This window comes from Telopea speciosissima, chromosome 7 (assembly GCF_018873765.1).
Source record: "Telopea speciosissima isolate NSW1024214 ecotype Mountain lineage chromosome 7, Tspe_v1, whole genome shotgun sequence".
NCBI lineage: Eukaryota > Viridiplantae > Streptophyta > Magnoliopsida > Proteales > Proteaceae > Telopea > Telopea speciosissima.
Genome location: NC_057922.1, coordinates 57,681,072 through 57,700,927, shown reverse-complemented (window position 1 = coordinate 57,700,927; position 19,856 = coordinate 57,681,072). Strand labels below are relative to the sequence as shown.

Genomic DNA, 19,856 nt, shown 5'->3' with positions numbered 1-19,856 from the left:
GGTTGGGGTAAGGTGGAATGTCTCCCCCTTGTATTCTTTTACCTTTTTGGTTAATTAATAAAATTCTAGGGGCTGGTCCGGGTCCCAAGTAATATTCGGGTTAAAAAAAAAGAATACCAAATCGCAGAACCAAGCAAAACCCAAATCCTAGAAAAACGAGTAGAGCAAATCGCATGGGGCAGGAATTGTCTGATTGTCCTGAAATTTGGGTCGAAATTCTCATCGAATAGGAGAAAACACCTGCAAAATTTCAAAGTGATATGACAAGTAGAAATCGACTTCTTGAAAAATCCTGCTTGAACAAGGATTCTTAAAGAACTGCAGCAAACCAAGTCTAATGATCCTGAAATTATGATCAATCAACCACAAGAGATAGTAGAACAAGTCTACAAAGTTTGGAGAGTTTCCAACCAAGGGAGCATAAAAATTCGATTCCCACAAGGATTCTTGGAATCGATCCACTATAGCAGAAAACTGATCAATCATAGAGGGGTTGATTGAAGACATATACTCCTTCAAGCATTATCACAGCAGAGTAGACTTCATCCACACAAGCAATCCCTTGTTTTGTCTTTCATGAAAAAGGGAATACATCATGAACAATAAACGTAGCACCAGGTCTCTGCCCACCAGTCGGTTGTTTAAGAGACTCTCAAAACAGAAGAGGAATAAACTGAATATACTGGTTAATGGTGCTTTGATACTATGTGACAAAATCAGAGTAACAGTAACCAGTACCTGCGCAGAGAAATGGAAGAAAAAGAAGAAAGAAGAAGAGAAGAGAAAAGAGCGAAACTAAAGACTGGTCGATTAGAATGTGTTAAGTCCTAATCAACAGCTTAAGGTATATTTATAATACTTAATAATGCAATGCATAATTACATAAAACTCCTCACTATTGGCAAGTGTCCATATACCCCTGATTCTGTGAAACGTAAAGAGCATTACAACGATACCCCTAAAAATATAACCCCTTGCGGTATTAACTTTAACAGCCTGAATATAGCTTACTTTGAACTCCTAATTTGTTTGTTGGAGGCCACAGTTTTGGCCTTTGCCTTTGTCTTGATTGGGTGCAAGTTTCAAAGTCTTATTTGATCATTTCTTTCATCACCTATTTCTGCTCTGGGTTGAAATTTGAAATTGCCATATATTTTTTTCTTATTTTTCCTTAAATTTCAGGGTAAGTACTGGGATTTTTTAATACCACTTAGTTTAAATTGCTGGATATTTGGAAATGTTCAAAACATTGAAACATTTTGAAATCAAAATTCTATCTTGAAATTTTGTTCTACTTTCACTCCTTAGTTGTTATGGATTCTTCTACTGTTGTTGGGAGCATGAAATAGTGATGCATTATTAGCCTATTTGGAAGTCTTTCTTTGTTTCAATTTCATTTGATCATTATTCTCTTGTAATTATGATGGAGTTTCATTTTGGTTAGAAGCTCATCCAGAAGCTAATTTTGTAGTGTCCTTCCATGAATTTCAGTAATCCAGTTAGGGATTCTCATTTCCTCTTTCCTTCTTTTTATTGTTCATAAATTTTAAGATGCAAATTGATGTTACGTAAACAATTAATATATCTGTAGTTTTCAAAGCTGGTAAGAATTGCGACAGACTCCAATTTCTTCAGTCAGTTGACAAAAATGCTTTTTGCAGGAGCCTAAACAAAAGAAGGCTATCATCTCAAATGTATTATATATATATATAATATTTCCAATTTTTTTTGTGATTCACGGTGTTCTGACAGTTGGTTGGTTTGTTCTGTAGCTACTATAAGGTTGTAAGTTCAGCAGAGAACTACTCAGCTATACTATCTAAGCTGCGTGAGGAAGGAATATCTTTTGAACCCGATAATGGATCTGAGCTACTTCCAATAACCACTTTCGAGGTATATTACTTGCTAGGTTTAATGATTTCGATTACATTCTTATTTGTCAAGCTTTGACCTTGCAACTTGTTGAAGGTTTATTATGAATATTTAAATATTTTGGAAGGTGATATGCTATCACATGCCCACCCGTATTTTTATGCATATATATATTTTTTCGCCAAGATATTGTATAATAAATGTTTTTTTTTTCTCTTATGATCTGAGAATATTTCTTTTATTTCTTTCATCTTTTCCCCTTGAAATAATTGATTCTAAGCCAAGGATACTATTAACTCCACTGTCATAGAAGAGCCTAAGCTTTTTTCTCCCTTACAAATTTTGACCTATATAATCCCACTTTGGGAGAAGGTTATTGAAGCCTGTTTGAGATGAGAGACTCATATCTTGATGAATCAATTTGGCTTTATGTCAGGAAGATTCATGACAAAAGCTATCTACTTATTGAGGGGGCTTATGGAAAGATATAGAGATAGCAAGACGGATCTCCATATGGTCTTTATCGACCTAAAAAAAGCCTATGGCAGAGTCCCTAGACATCTAATCCAACATGTTCTAGTGAAGAGGGGGGTGTCAAGTAAATATATGGATGTCATTAAAGATATATCTGAGGGCGTGGCGACTAGTGTGAGATCTGTGGGAGGTCAGGGCAAGGAATTCCCAATTACGATTGGATTACATCAGTGGGAGATTTGTGGGAGGTCGCTTGAGGTGGTTTGGCCATGTACAACGGAGGCCTAGGGATTTTCCAGTAAGGAGAAGTGATTTGATGCCAATTGAGGGAGCTAAAAGAGGTAGGGGCAGGCCTAGAATGACCATAGGTGAGGTTGTTAAGAATGACATGCATAGTTTGGGACTTGTACCAAGTATGAACTCAGACAGAGCCTATTGGAGGGCAAGGATCCACGTTATCGACACCACGTAGCTGAGATTTTCCTGAATTACTGGGCTATCCTCTTTCCTCTTACTTACATCTTTCATTTTCCATTACTTATCTTGCTTATCCAATTTCTTTTAATTTTCTCTTACTTTCCTTTCCCTTTATGAGGACCTCAGTTTTCCCCACTTTGTTTTTGAAAGGATCCATGTAGCCGACCCCATTTAGTTGCGATAAGGCTGTATTGTTGTTGTTGATTGGATTACATCAGGGTTCAGCCTTAAGTCCTTATCTTTTTGCGCTTATCATGGATGATATAACCAAGAGCATTCAAGACGAGGTCCCTTGGTGTATACTCTTCGCAGATGATATCGTTTTGGTGGATGAGACAAAAGAGGGGATTAACTCTATGTTAGAGCTTTGGAGGTCAACCTTAGAAACAAGAGGATTTAAGATTAATAGAACGAAGACGGAGTATATGAGTGTAATTTTAGCCACACTTTGATGGATAATGATAGGTTGTAAATTGAGGAAAGAGAGATACAAAAAATTGACTATTTTAGATATCTGGGGTCAATCATAAATAAAGGTGACATAGAGGATGATGCTTCACAGAGAACTAAAGTGGGATGGATGAAGTGGAGAGGTGCGTCCTGAGTGCTGTGTGATTGACGTATTCCTCTAAAGCTTAAAGGAAAGTTCTATTCTATAGGATTGTTGTTCGTCTGGCCATGATGTATGGGGCAGAATGTTGGGCAGTTAAGAAGTGTCATATTGATAAGCTTTGTGTAGTATGGAAAAACAAGGAAGGATAGAGTACGGAATGAACACATAAGATCAGACTTGGGAGTTGCCCCGATCAATGACAAGCTCTGAGAGAGTCGTTTAAGATGGTATGGTCATATTCAACGTAGACCTAGGGACACCCCAGTAAGAAGGAGTGATATGATTCTGATTGAAGGAGCTAAAAGAGCTAGGGGCAGACCTAAAATGACTACAGGAGAAGTGGTAAGGAAGGACATGCATAGTCTAGGTCTGGTCCTAAGTATGACCTCAGACAAAGCCTATTGGAGGGCAAGGATCCATGTCGCAGACCCCATTTAACTGAGATTATCCTGACGTGTTGGGCTGTGCCTTTTTCCTCTCACTATCTTTCATCTTTCTACTTATTTCCAATCTTCCATTGGTCATTTTCCTTTGTCATTTCTCATCTCTTTCCCCATCCCTCTTCTCCCATCTATTCTTCATCTTTTTTTGAGTATAACTTTGTTTTCTATATTTTGTTTTGTTTGGATCTGTAGCCGACCCCATTAATTTGGGATAAGGCTGAGTTTGTTGTTGTTGTATAATTCCAAATTTGGTGCGCACTTAATTTCTATGTTGCTTGAACAAGCTATAATGAGTTTTTTTTTTGGGTGGGGGGGGGGGTTGGTGGTGGAGAAAAACTAACCTACATTTTATTAAAAGGGGAGCTAGGCCAAAGGCTATTAGAATCAGAGAGAAGGGAGGATGACAAGATGGGTGGAGATCCACCAGTATCTGAAACTCTTAAACATATTGGTTAACATGTTTCAAATCGTTGTTTATCTTTTCCTTGTCATACTGTAATATAGAAATATTCAGTGGTTTCTACTGAAATTATTTTGGTAAAGAAACGTCTTGCTGAGAAAAGAGTTTGGATTATTTTGTTTTATGTTATGGCTCTAAGTGTCAAAAGTCTGAAAGTACATCCTTGGAAATTAACAATTGTGGCAAAATCATTGATGGGATCCATGATTTCTTATGTATGCCAAATTTGCCTTTTTTTTTCTGATTGGATCCAAGGAGATGGTTTTTTCCCTTGCCATGAAATGGTTGAAAACATGAAATAGAGTTTTTAAGTAATGCCAACTTGTTTATTGGTTTCAGGTAGATGATGAAGCCATGGATTTGAACAAGGAACTTATGTCCAAACTTCTTGAACTCGATGATGTTGATGCGGTGTATACAGATCAGAAATGACCAAATTGGCAGCTGTGATCATCATCTCTGCAAATGAAGCCCGGTTGTGGTACACTGTAGATCTCTGCCAGATCACTGGGTTGACAACAGATTGAGTTCAACAAAAAAAAACTTTGTTTTTGCTTTTCATAACTCAAATTGTCTCTTTGGAAGACAATTATTTTTTGCAGGAATAATGATTGTAAAAATTCAATTTATGAGAGAATAAAGCTGTTTTTTTTTTTGGGGGGGGGGGGGGGGGGGAGAATAATAGCCCATGATGTTGTCCTCCTTATTTTTATTTCTTTTAATTTTTGTTTTCTAATGTTTGTGGCAGGGTTTTAAAATTCAGATAGGAATTGGTGGGATTGGCTGATTTGACTCGGAATCAACTGGTGTCGATCCCTGATTAACCCAGATTCTTTGCATAAGAGTTATGCCAAGTCCGATCTATTGCATCCAATTCCGGGACAAATCAAATTGGAATTATTGGAAACTGATACCATACCTGATTTCAAAAATTTTAAACCTTGTTGGACAGAAATAATGTTATTTGCTACCTGATGTGAATATTCTTGAGGTTATCTATATACAGGGGAATGAAAGTACACCCAAGTACTACACAGTGATTTATGTATTAGATTTTGAGTATGGCAATCACAATCTAGAGATGGTCATACTATAGGGAGGGGTGGGGGGTGGGGAATTTTTATCCTCTCAATTATACTGCTCGTACTTGACTGTCAAGTACATCTAATAGAGGGAGGTAGATCCTACCTCGGGCAGGGGGTAGGATAGTCATTTCTGCCTCCTCTGTTAGATGTACTTGAGTCAAGTACGGGCAGTGTAATTGAGAGGATAAAGATCGAGGGGTTGGGGGGGGGGGGGGGGCTGTGTTGCTGTTGATAAACTTTGTGTGTTACACATCTCTTTTTACAGTGAAAGTATCTGATAGAACCAAGAACTTCAATAGTGGTTTTGCTGGTGTTTTTTTTTTTTTTGTTTGTTTGTTGTTTTTAATGATAATCTGCTTGTTTACTTGTATCACTAAACTATCCCGTCTTTGGAACCCAGCATCAGTGTAGCCCATATGGAAGTCCATAGGGGAACTCTGCTCTGGCGATTTCTTTAAAGGTAGATCCATCCAACAACAGTGCATATCCTTGGCCATTCTTATCACTGACCATGGAGATAACAACCCCTGCAATGCATAAAATAAAAAAAGGGAAAAGAAAAAGAAACCGATTAGATCAAGATTTTTTTAAAATTTGTTTGTTGAACAGAGTTTTCCTTAAGCCACAGTGTAAAAGGAATCCTTGAACTGTGGATTTCGAATGGAAGGGAAAAGGAGGGTATAATCAACTTCGTCCAATAGGGGGATATTTTTTTTTTAGGGGGGTGGTTGGGTTGTGTTGAGGGGGAATTTCTTAAATCTATAAGAAAAAGAATTACAAAAACAAGTAGGTTTACAAGATAGTAAGTGTAAAACAAAGTCAAATATACTTGTTTAATAATTTGATTTTATCTCTTAGATTTAGGCAATTTCCCTGATGTTTTAAGACCCAAGGATGGTGGTTGAACCCTACACTACGGGTATAAGAAACTTCTTCATTTGATTAATACAATTTTATTGAAGCATTGAATGTTCTCTGTGCCACAGTGCAGGCTGCGCCCAGGCACATGGGTCTGCCACTTAGGGGGGTAGGGTGGTCATTGCACCCACCCCCATGTGCCTGGGCGCAGTCTGCGCTGCGGCACAGAGAATAGCACCCCAAAAGAAAAAACACAAAAAACAAAATTAGGGTAGATCCAACCAAGTAGGAAAAATTATTATTTTTCACTCTTTTCTTATTTTAGTTTATCAAAAGTCCAGATTTTGGTTAAACTTAAAGTAGGGTGGCAACTTTAGGAGATAAATTTGTGCAATCTACCGAGATTTTGGAAGGAGGACTTGATCTTGGGTTTAGCTAGATATAAAATGTCTTACATGTTCTGGTTGAACCCCCTTTGTGTCTATCTCTCTTCTCCTCACATGAAATTACCTTGATGACCTCTAATGTATGATATAATTTTATCACACCTCATTGGTGTGCATCTCTATGCCGCTTGCTCCGAGAACCCTCTACCTAATTTTTATTTTTGATTACAAACACAAGCTGAAGTCACAAGTACCGATAGTTGAACAACTTCATTTACTCTCTCTCTCTCTCTCTCTACCCCATCTCCCTATTGTTTTGTTCCGGAGCATGGCCTATGCTAGCTAGCACCCGCTATGTCCATCTCTCTTCCCCATATGAAATGACATACCTGCCACTTATTGGGGGAGGATAGAGTTAGACCTTGGGATGCTGGCATAGGCCATGCTCCTGGCCCCATCTCTCTCTCTCATGTATAGTTATGATGTTTTCTGTCTAGAAGCGAGCTCCTCAAGTCTATCTGCCCTCAATAAGGAGCAGAGATGTCATTTCAGAGGGGGGGGGGGGAGAAGAGATAAATAGACACGGGGAGTGTTGGTGTAGGTCACACTTGGAGACAAAAAAACATTTGCCCATATGGGAGAGGGTTCATTGAGCAAGCAGGTATCCTACACTCTCTCACAATGGTTTTTTAATTATTATTTTTTTCTTAAAAAAAATTAAGGGCAAAAGATTAAAGTCTAACTGTGTAGCGCCTACATCAGCACGGGGCCAATGAAAGTGCACTCAAGAGGATCAACATAGATGTGATTTTTAATTTCATAGAGAACAGAGTGGTACTTTCGTGCGCACTCTTGTGATTGGACGTAGAGGCAGGCGACCAGGTAAGCCTTAGGCTCAAAGAGCCTTTTTCCTTCCCAATATATATGGGGGAAAAAAGGTTCAAGTCAGAAAATTATCTCCTCCAGTTCCCTACCTGGCCTAGTTCCCCAGTTTCTCTAATAGGGTGGTGGTGGGACCCCACCCAGGCATTTGTTCAGGCAAGGATAGGATGGTCATTCATGCATCATATAATGAGCATACTTTACCATGCATTATGATTGTATTTATTATTTTATGGTTGTGTGGTTTAATCGTTCACTGGGCTTGTGGAAGCTCATCTCTCAGGAATCTTTGTTTTTAGATATGGACATAGGGGTGGTAGATCTGGTCAAGGTTGATTCGATGTGTTGTTATGGAGTTGGCTACGAAGCCTGGGGCGCCTAGCCTGAGGAGGAGCATGGACCCGACTGTGCCTGCGAGGTGTGTGCTTACAGAGCACAGTAGATCGGGCTAGAGGCCCATTAGTTATGGATACTTGTTTTACTTTATTTTGAGAAGGCTCATGTGAATAATGTAATTAATGATAGATGGTAGATTGTGATTCTCTTTCATATATCATACTTGCTTATACGGTATTATGAGATTTGAAGACATCATGGATGTTTGGAATAAAATGGCACTTATATATATATGATATCATTTTAGAATCCTAAACTCTATATTATTATTATTCTTGATTACTTCCTCTGCGGCTCTGGAATTATCCTTGTTCTTTAATTGTACGATTTACGATGAACATGTCACATCAAAGTGTCAATCCTGGGATTAGGTGTGGAATACAAGGGTATTCTAGTCACATTATCCTTGTCTCGGGTTAAGGGTGTGTCACTGGGAATGAGGTTCATTAGAACCTCATTTATTTAAACACAGCCAGGGGGGACGACCAGCATGCTTGGGCGAATTCCCCCCTGAAATCGTCTCTCTCCTCTCACACACACTCTCTCGTCTCCCCTGCTCTCTTGAGTGTTGAGGTTAATTAGGGTTTTGGAAACCCTGGTTTTTTGGATTGGATCAAGTTTTTTGGAGAAGAAATTCTGGTTTGGCTTGAGGATCTTCTACTGCATCAAGGAGATTTAAATTGGGAATTTCTTGAACAACTCGTTAGGAAAAAAAAGCATTATCAGGAGGAGGAGCAACACTTGAGGCTTTATAGGTTAGTAGATCTTAATGTTTATTTTACGCATTAAGTGTTTTAATTATTTGGTAATCATGGGATGTGAAAGAAACCTGAATCGATCTATTTTTCGCTGCGCATTCGGGTATGAGATGGATCCCTCTTTTCATGGGATGGAAAAGAGATGACCTGCTTAATTCTTATGGATCCCATAATTTAATGGGACAAGAAAAAAAGAGGGTTTGGTGTAAAATTTTTATACTAAACCCTAATTGGGATTCAATAGGGTTCCCATGAGCGACCATGAGGAGATCCAGATTTTTCTAATGCTTGTGAACCCAAGATGATCCCATGACTATTCCTACAACGGACTCTAATAGGATGGCTTTAGTGCAAACCATTATGGAGGATGGAATGCGGGGTCATGGTCCTCACACTTCCTTAGATCTTAGTTTGGTTTGGGGGCAGTTGGATAGTATAAGTAGATGCAATTCCCTAGAGAATGATTTTATCTTGTGGACGGCCTCCCATACTGGGTCTTTCTCTACAAAGTCTGTATCGAAGATGGTCAGAGCTCCTTCACCAGTGGTTGATTGGGTGGGTCGTTATGGTTCACCAATTGTATGCCCAGACAATCTGTAACAACTTGGAGATGTTTGATGGATGAACTCCCAACTAAAGACCAACTCCCGAAACATAAGATGATGGTTGCCCCGTATTGTATTTTTTGTTGGGTGGTAGTAGAGAATAAGGACCATTTATTTTTTGAATGTTCTTTTAAAAATAGAATTTGGGGAGATATCTTGAGTCTGTGTTCTCCTTCAAGAAGGCATGGCCGGGGTCGATATTCTTGTGGAAGTAAAGTGGACTGCCAAGACATTCAAGGGAGATTCAGTTGGATGTATTGCTAAGCTGGCTTCTTGTGCGACGATTGCTCACATTTTGATGGAAAGAAATTTTCGTCTTTTCATAAATAAATAAAAGACTATGCCTTGTCTTATTAGAGATATTAAAGCGGATGTCGATGACAAGTGTAGAGCGGATATTCCCAAGGGGTTGAAATCGTCGAGGAATATTTTTATAGCTCAGAAAAGGGGAGTGCATACTATGTGGATTAAGAGGAGTAATGTTTCGTGAGATGATTGTTGTGGGGAGTCTTTGAATCTGTTGGTGTCTCTAGTGTTCTTAGTGTTTTGTGGGCCTTGCTTGGCTTGGGGCCTTCGCTGTGGCCTTCAGTTTTGGGGTTCTATAAGCTTTGGAGACCTTAATCCCAAGGCTTATTAGGCTGCCTTTTCCTTTGTATATCTTTTTTTTTTTTTTTTTTTTTTTTTTTTTTTGTGTTTTTTGGTAATAAATTGATCTATTGGCTCCAAATAGATCTTATTACAATATTAAATAGGCCCTCCAAAACACCTAGGCCCATAAGCCTAGAATAAAACAGTATTGGATATTTGGTTTTGGGCATGGGCCTCTTAGAAACAGTTCAAGTAAGCCCAAAGGAATGGGCTGCAATGCTGCACTTTCAGCTAAGCCCTATTTCATCTCAGGGAACTGATTTGTCCACTAAATTTAATGGAAGAATTCCCAAAAATAAAGCTATAATCATGTTGGGAAGTAGTTTTCTGTCCGGGAGTGCGGCCTATGCCAGCACTCCCATGTGTCTATCTCTCTCCTCCTTAAAACACGGGGGCAGAGATGTCTTTTCATATGGGGAGGAGAGAGATAGACTCATGGGAATGCTGGCGTAGGCCACACTCCTATGCAGAGTTCTTTTTCCCATTAGTGTTAGAAAACAGTGCCCATAAATGGGGATTTTTGCAAAAGTAAACGAAGATAAAGAAAGGAACAATCACATTATCACACAAGACCAGATTTTACGTGATTCACCCCCATGTAGGTAGGCTACATCCACGGCCGGCGATATACGATGGTTTCACTATTTCTCTAAAGCAGAAAATTACAAACCCTTAGATCTCTCACACACCCTCACAAAGAGATAAGAACACTTTATAAGGAAACCCTAACCCAAAAAAGTATAGAAATGCCCTTAGAAGCCTAAGAGATCCACCCAGTCTGGTTCAGACCTAAACCCAACATATATCAATATACATACCATTTCAAAGGTAAAATGGCCCACCAAAAAATCACCACAACACTTTCTGGACTGAGACCAGACTTCACTAATAACAATTAGTACAACCATTATTAACTTTGTCTTAGTTCCTCTGAGCCCATTAACAAATAGATATGTTGGAGTTTTTATTCACACCTACAACCTATTATTAACTTTTTCTAGGCTATGTTTGGATTCCAAGACTCATTATATTTTTTTTCTTTTCTTGTCTTGGTATCCAAACATAGCTTAGCTCCAAATTTAGTAATATTGTTATCTAAAGATGAAGACACTTGAACTAACCAGCTTTCATTAATCTTGATACTTTTTCAAGATTGCTTCCTTGGTAACCATAGCTACTAGATAGTTTTGATCTTTTAGACATCCCCAACCACGAAATAGAGAGGGAGCAAACTGTTCAGTGTTCACCACTCCACCCTGTGCCCTTGTCTTTACTTATCTACCATAAAATTTGTGGAGCCATGACCAGCTTTCAGACGCAAGATCTTACCCTGTCTCTTTTGGAAGGATATTGATGTAAAAATTATAAAATAAAAAAAAAAGATAAATTATACGTCACTCCCTGATTTTCAAACAAAACTCAAATCACCCCTTGATTTTTAAAATACTCAAATCATCCCTTGTATTAGACCTCAATATGAAAAATTAGTCATTACCATTAGTTTTATGTTGTTAAGTGATCATGTCGGTCAGTTAAATAAATTTAAATTTCTAAACTACCCTTGATATTCAAACATAGATTTTCAAAGATAGTATTGTAAATCTAATTTTGATGTTTTAATACAAGGATAAAATAATCTTTTCATACCAATAACTAATAGCAGACTAACACCGTTACTGTATAGGGGGACGGATGAGTATTTTAAAAAAAGGAAAAAAATTCTCTGTCAAGGAATGTGGCCTACTTCAGCACTCTCATGAGTCTATCTCTCTTCTCTCCATGTGAAAAGATATCTCTGTTTCCTTGTTTTAAGGAAGAGAGAGATAGATACATGGGAGTGCTGGTGTAGGCCACACTCCCGTATAGAAAACTACTTCCCTTTAAAAAATTAGGAGGTGATTTGAATTTGAGCTTCGATTGAAAATCATGGAGTGACCCGTAATTTACAAGTGAATGAAACTATGGAAGCTAGTGGGTTGTCTTGACTCGAATGCAGCACCAGAGAGAGTGGCAGCTTATCGTCCAAGCCAAGTTGTAACTTTGTTATATGGTTTTCGTGTGGTCTCTGATAAAAGTATCAGCTCAGCTTGTCTATTATCAGTAACTCACATGGCTACTTCTGAGCTTTGTCTGTTATTATTATAATACTCTTATCCGACAATAGATCGGAAGCTAAAGGTAAAGAATGAAGTCAAAAGTGTCTGTGATTTGAACTGCCCATCTTATCTTACACTGGCAATTTCCATGACGAAATGGCAGATACCAGATGACCATGGATTTGAATGATTTAGGATCACCTGTTCAAATGTGGTCCTCTGTTCATCACTTTTGCGTTACTCCCCATGCCCATATTTCTGTGGATCTGCTACTAGCATGGTTTTAGTCCGGTAACATATAAAATTGATACGATATCAATACTGTATCGATCGGGATTGATTGTATCGGACAAAACTATCTTTGAAATTCCTTAAAAAATAAGTTTTTTTGATTATTTTACTTCTTTTTCGTACCGTGCTATTGATATAGTATTGGCATGATATCAATATCAGTGACTAACAAAATTGATACATATCACCCGATATGATATCGATACTTGGAACCATGGCTACTAGTCCCATCTATGTTAATTGATAAAGTTGTATTGATATCTTAAGGAAGGATCAGGAACTTGGGATTCAACCAGGTTTCGATCAGGTTAAAATCGAGTTTTGATAGAAATCAATTGAAATTAAGTTGAAACTTGATATTTTCTCCCATACAAGGGGAAATCTTGGTTTTAGAAGGGTTTCTATCGAAACTAAGTCAAGATATATCTTTCTTGGTTGAAATAAGGTATTATATAGGCCTGGTTCAAGATGATTCAACGAACCATGTTTTGATCGAAACATAATCGAAATTGTTGAAACTGATCAAAACCATCGATACATCGAAACCTTGCAATTTCAAAAATCCACCTCCGACTCGCCTTGAAAATTTATAAAATTAAAATATCTCAATAGTTTCGACAGATTTCAACCGATCGAGTTCTTGATCCATTATTCTTAAGTTCTTAACTGGACCCGTAAGACAATCCAATACAAATGATAAAGGTCGCAATTATTAGGTCTCAGTACATGACAGAACAAAGCTAAGAGCTCACAGGATTTTTCTGATAAATTTACTGCTCATGACTTTTTGAACTCTATAATTGCTTCTCTTGTTCTACCAAAAAAACAAATGGTTTCTCTTGTTTACCTTTATAGCCTCCTCACCCCACTCCACCCCTTCATTGTCGGGTCTTTGATGTACCAAACAAATTACGTAGCATACCTCTGCAACCGACCTCGATCTACTAAGCTAACAATGTGAAGTCTTACACTAGGTGACCCTAATCCCCACAATGGAATGGTTGCCAACCATGACATCAAAAGGAACAATAAAACAAAAAAAACACAAAACGTTAAAATAAAGAGTCAAAACTGTTATTGAAGCCTGGCTACTCCATCAACTTCACCTACTGTGAAGGGAAGAATTTCACTGATGGACATTATTGTGCTTGGACAGGAGCGAGGGAATAATGAAAGGTATTTTGGACTGGCCCTTAATTTATAGGACTAATGATAACCTTAGATTTGTAGGTGAATCTTTTATTGAGGTGGGTTAAGATTTTTTTTCTTCTTATTTTTATTGCACGTACCGAATTACTGATTAGTGGTTTAACTGACAAATACAATTAAAACCCATTTGGACAAGGAAACAATAGCTTCGTAATTGATTACAAAAATAATTTTAAAGAGAATTATTGCCATTGGAGTTGATTGGTACCCTGTCTGTCAGTAGAGTGAAAGGATTCGAATGTCGTATGTCACCGAGTGCTTTGAGGCACCTCTCCCTCTGTCTCTCTTTTCTTGTATCCCTAGTGGCAGTGTACTCACTTCACGGTTCCATGATAATAGGTGGTGTCGCGCCAAACAAAAAAAAAATTGATAATAGGTGGTGTAGGATTCTTTATATATATATAGACAGAAAAAAATAATTAATTTTTTGGTCAAATATATTGTTTGGAACAAAATTTACTAATTCACCAACCACCACATAGTCTTAGAGAGCACCAAACCACTCAAATGGAATAAAAATCTACCCCTATTAGATGAATCATTGAAACTACCCTCTCTTTTGTTTTTTTTACTATTTTACCCTTGAAACTTAATGGTCCGTCGACTAGCGAACCCCCTTCCCCTTATTTTTTTAGTACCACATCTTTAGGGGCTCTAAGATTTAGTGATACCATATCCATGGCGAGTGTGTAAGGGTAAGTAAAATGAGTGGACTGTGGAGAGTAAATAAAGTAAGAGCAATAGTAGCTTTCATGGGGAAGGGTAAATGGTATCTGATTTCTCTATTTTCGCTTACCTGGTACTATCGTGTATTCTCATACACAAGTGAGACAAACGAAAATAGAGAAATCCAATTGAGATAAATGTTATCATAAAACATAAAAAATAAAAAATAAAAAATAAAAAAAAATAAAAACAGAAAAGATAAATAAAATGAATGGACTCTGAAGAGTAAATAAAGTGAGAGCAAAAGTTTTTTTTATTTTTTGGTAAAAATAACTTCCTAAATATAGGGAAAAGAGAAGCACAACAGGGCCAGAAGGAGCCTCTTCTTCAATTGTCACGTGCGTGTGTCGTTCGTCCTTTTAAGCTCCAACGCCGCAAAAATCTACGGACCTCTCCTCTCACCTTTCTCTCTCTCTCTCTCTCAAAGATAGACCCCACTCCGCAAAAAATCAAAATATAATTTGTCTTTATTATATAAAACTTTATATTTATTTATTCCGTACATCGGCTGTGGATGACAGGATATGCTTTTGCCCTACAACTAGGGCTACGTGCCCTAGACCCCTAGACTGTCAACTTCTTCAAAAAAAGTATTACCCCACGATGTAGACTTATGATTATCCAACGGCTTTAAAATACTGTTTCTATCCATGAGTCCACGTGTCTATATTAGAGTGCCCGGCATGAAACATCAAAATACCTTTTTAAAGATGCCCAGAGTGGGTCCCTTTTGGACACCTCAGGTGGACGTAGTGTCCTCTTCTCTTTTTTATATATATATATATAATTCTGGGGAGGGCCATTACAGTACTGAAAATACGGAGGTGCATAGGGGTTCTCTTTTTCTACCAAAAAAACAAAAACAAAACATAAGGCTTCTCTCAATCTTCTCTTACTTTTTGGTTCAATTTTTAGAAACTTTATTTATTATTAAAGGCAACATTGATATTCTAAGAGATGGAGACAAAGGAAACCTCTTGTAGCTTTTGGACTCAAGTTGTCATCACTTGCGGTGTTATTTGCATGCACGTTGCACACTACTTAAACGAAAAAATTTCAACATCAAAATAAAAAAATAAACAAAAGGAAAAAAAAAATTTGAATATAGCTTTCCGGTAAAAAAAAAAAAAGGAACCAGCGGGAATTGGGGAATTGTTTTTTTGAGTATTTTGACCGATTTTTTGAGTTTTTGACAGATCCCTACCAATTTTTAGTATTTTATTATATTTTTTTACCAATCCAAGCTCAATCCAATAAAACTTGGATTTTAGTAATTTTTTTACTGATCCAAGCCAATCTTGATAGATCTAGATCGGTATTGAATTGGTATCGATCTTGATCGATCCCAATTCTGATACCTGGATTACGAATCTTGGTTTTACTAATTTTTTTATTATATAGAATATATATATATATATATGGGGTAAAAGATCTTTGCCTGGGAATGTGGCCTACATTAGCACTCTCATGAGTCTATCTCTCTCTTCCGTAGATGAAAAGATACTTCTGTCCTCTTGTTTTGAGGAGGAGAGATAGACACATGGGAGTGCTGGTGTAGGCCACACTCCCAGGCAGAAAATTGCACATATATATATATATATATAAAAGAAGCGATAGAATGTCTGAGAGAGTCCCAACAGTAATTTACCCTGTTTGTAGTGAACTTGCTTTGACAACAAGCTGGTTAAAAAGAGCCAAAATCCCATCGCCCCCAATATTACAAAAAGAAATTGTATGAGTAAAAGTTCTGAGCTGATAAAAAAAGTAAAGAGAATTCCAAAAGCCGTGAGTAGTCATAGGATCTGACACATCCAAGATTCATCGAACCAATCAGTGGCCGCCACGTGTCATAGGACGACCCGCTCCAGAACCAAGGAGAACCAACCGAGGGTCACACCTGGGCGCGGCCAGCACCCAGGCACGGCCTCACCCAGGCGCGGCCTGCACCCAAGCGCGGCCTGCATCCAGGCGTGGCCTCACCCAGGCGCGGCCTACACCCAGGCGCGGCCTCTCACCCAGGCGGGCCTGCACCCAGGTGCGGCATCGTGGACGCGGACGTGATGTACACGGACACCGGGGCCACTCGTCTATGACCCAATCGTGTCACTACAGACTCATGTCACCACCAGGACTCTAGGCCACCGCTTAGAAGTCACGTCACCCAGACGGATTCAAGCACCAATAACGTTATCACCACACGCGGGTATCTATCCGTCAAGGATCTTGATACCACCAAGACACTCCCTCCCGTGGGGAGATGGCCAATCAGGATAGAGCCCTGTTACCCAGGGCCTCTATCCACTCAACGGCACACTCGCCATCAAACTGGGACTCTCCACACCGCCATACACTACTATAAAAGGCAAGGTACACAACCCCAGTAAGGGACAACTAAACTCATATTGAATAATCACTATTCATCTATTTGCTCAGGAGATCTAATTTGGCATCGGAGAGCCCTAGGCCGGGACCACACCGGTTCTCTCTGTTGACCCCTTGGTCCACTTGCAGGTGATGACACTCGCAGGACCGCTCGATGATTTCTTGACGCAACAGATTGGCGCGCCACCTGTGGGAACGACGCTAGCCATTACAGCTACTAGCTCGCTTCCATATTCATTCAATGGCACGAAGGAAGACTACCACCACCAACAACGGAGTAAGGAATGGATCACCACCCCCAGAGTGCTCTCGCCGCAGAGCTAATGACTAGGACCATGTCCCTCTGGAGGAAGAGATCCCCCTTAATGACTAGTTTGTGGTCGACGAGCCCAACAATGACGAGGCAGACAATATGGTGGTGGAGCTGATACCTGACCCCAACGCTCCAGCCACTGTGGGTCAGATCAACAACCTGCAACGACAGATCCTCGATGAACAACGACTCTTTCTAGAATACCTGACATAGCGTGCGATGTCTCACCGTTGAAGGACGTCGCCATCAGCAAGGGTGGAGTCCGTACCTCGACAAGAGCCGAACCCTAGGAGATCATCTCCCAGGGGCGTGGGATCAGAGAGACTTGCGCAACGGGCAACCCCCACTCAGCAATGGGGGGAGCCTTCCCAGGGTCCCAGGAGAACAAGAGACCTCTCACCACGGTCATAACGTGGGAGGACGGCAACACCCAAGGCGAGGGTGCCTAGCCCGCAGAGATCGGTCCAGAGGTTTGTGTTCGACGGACGACGTGAAGAAGGTCACACACCACGACGAAGCCGGACCTACAAAGAGGAAAGCCCCTCACCTTCACGATAGGGTTCATCACGGCGTGATCGTTCACCATCCCGCCAACACTCAAGGAGGGAGGGGACATCCAGGAGAGAGCGTGAACAGGGTCGCAGCGAACGTCTGGCCAGGCATGAGGGACAGACACGGGACGAGGAGCTCGATCGAAGACTCCGTGACCTGGATGAGAAGCTAGAAGGGCTGAAGAAGCAGACCAAAGGCGAGACACATTCCATACCTGGACAACGCCCATTCTCGACAGAGATCATGTCAGCCACGCTACCTTTCAGGTTTTGACTACCCACCTTTGAACTTTACAGCGGTACCATTGACCGTAATGACCACATCAACTACTTTAATGGCATGATGACGCTGTATGGTGGGTCGAACGTGGTCTCCTGCCGGGCATTCCTCGCATCCCTCAAGGGAGCAGCCACATCATGGTTCTCCAGGCTACGACCGAGATCTATATGCTTGTTCGCAGAGCTATGCGAACAGTTTGTCACCCGCTTCCAAAGCAGTGTCAAGTAGAAGAAGACCACCGTCAATCTACTGAACGTGGTACAGAACCCTGGGGAATCTCTCAGGGAGTACGTTAGTAGGTTCACCAAGGAGTCCCTGGAGGTTCGAGACTTGGATGACCAGACACAGCATGCAGCCCTAGCAGGAGGTATCAGGGACCTGGACCTGATCAAGGACTTGACACGTCATGAGACCAGGACTATGAAAGAGCTCCTAGAGCGGTGCAACGAGTTTACAAATATGGCCGAGGTACTACAAGCTAGAACGAAAATAATCGAGGCCAAGCCACAGGACAACAAGAGGTCAGCACCTGATGACCGCAAAGAGGGTAAGAGGTCGAGGACAGAGCGTCGACAAGAGAAGGCCGACCGCCCATCTAGGAGGACAGACCGTCGCCCAGAGAGAAGTGAGAGGGCAAGCACCCCTGAGTTCACACCACTAAACACCACCAGGTCCCAGATACTTATGCAGATCCAAGACCGTGACCTACTCCATTGGCCACGACCCATGCTAGCAGGACCAGAGAAGCGAAACCCTAACAAGTATTGTCTCTTCCACAAAGAGAATGGGCACGACACAGAGGAGTGCTATCAATTGAAGAGAGAGATAGAATAACTTGTAAGAGCAGGAAGCTTGAACAAGTATGTGAAGGGGAGACGTGACAACCGCTCAGGCCAAGGAGACAGAGGTCGCGACAGAGATAGAGTGGAACCGAGATGAGAAGAAAGAAGAACAGATCGAGAGAGAGACCACCTAGAAGAGCGGAGAGATGCAATAGAAGCTAGTGGCACCAAGGGACCTCCCATCCTCACCATACTTGGAGGACCGGGGCAAGAGTCCACTAGAAAAGCTAAAGCCCATGCCAGGTTCGTGGGAGTGGTAGAGAAGCCAAGCAAGATAGCCAAGACCAAGGCGGTGATCTCCTTCTCGGATAAAGACCTGGAAGGACTAAACTTCCCACATGAAGATGCCCTGGTAGTACAGGTGGAGGTAGCCAACCGACCTGTACACAGAGTACTAATAGACACCGAGGCGTCTGTTGACGTACTCTCCTTGGATGCCTATCGATAGTTTGGGTTCGGGGACGATCAGCTCAAACCAGAGCCCACTTACCTCCATAGATTCTCAGGTGCCACCGCCTCTATCAGAGGTACCATAGAACTACCCGTCACCTTCGGGGTACACCCTCGACAAGTGACTATCATGGTAGTCAAGTCCGTGGTGTCCTTCAACGGCTTCCTAGGGTGACCATCTCTGACAGCCCTTAGAGGAGTCATATCGCCACTTCACCTGAAGATGAAGTTCCCCACCGAGAATGGGGTAGGCAAAGTCCGAGGAGATTAGAAGAAAGCAAGGGAGTGCTACGCCACTTTCATGAAAAAGAACAATGGTAACACCCGTGGAATGGTACTCTGCTTAGAGAACATGGTCAATGACCAGAGAGATGAACTGACAGAGAGAAGGGGAAGACCAGTGGAAGACCTCATCCCATGGCCACCTCCTCCAAGCGAACATGGATGTCTTTGCATGGTCGACCTCTGACATGCCGGGAATACCACGTTCCATAGCAGAGCACCGACTATATGTTGACCCAACCAGGAAGCCCATTCAACAGAAGCGGTGTAACTTTGCCCTCGATCGACAAGCAACAATCAAGGAAGAGGTCGAGAAGTTAAGCCAATCAGGGTTCATCAGAAAGGAGAAGTTCCCAACCTGGCTCGCAAATGTGATCATGGTACCAAAGTCAAGTGGGAAGTGGAGGATGTGTGTCGACTACACTGACCTGAACAAGGCATGCTCAAAAGATGAGTACCCACTGCCCAGGATCGACC

The 19,856-nt window shown here is 40.7% G+C and overlaps 1 long non-coding RNA gene across 1 annotated transcript; it reads left to right on the top strand.

Annotated features, from left to right (window-relative positions):
* Positions 1 to 1,770: 1,770 nt before the first annotated feature.
* LOC122669202 lies at positions 1,771 to 4,998 on the top strand. The gene is made up of 2 exons (XR_006333979.1): positions 1,771 to 1,893; positions 4,679 to 4,998. It is a non-coding gene; the product is annotated as an uncharacterized LOC122669202 (long non-coding RNA).
* The last annotated feature ends 14,858 nt before the right edge of the window (positions 4,999 to 19,856 follow it).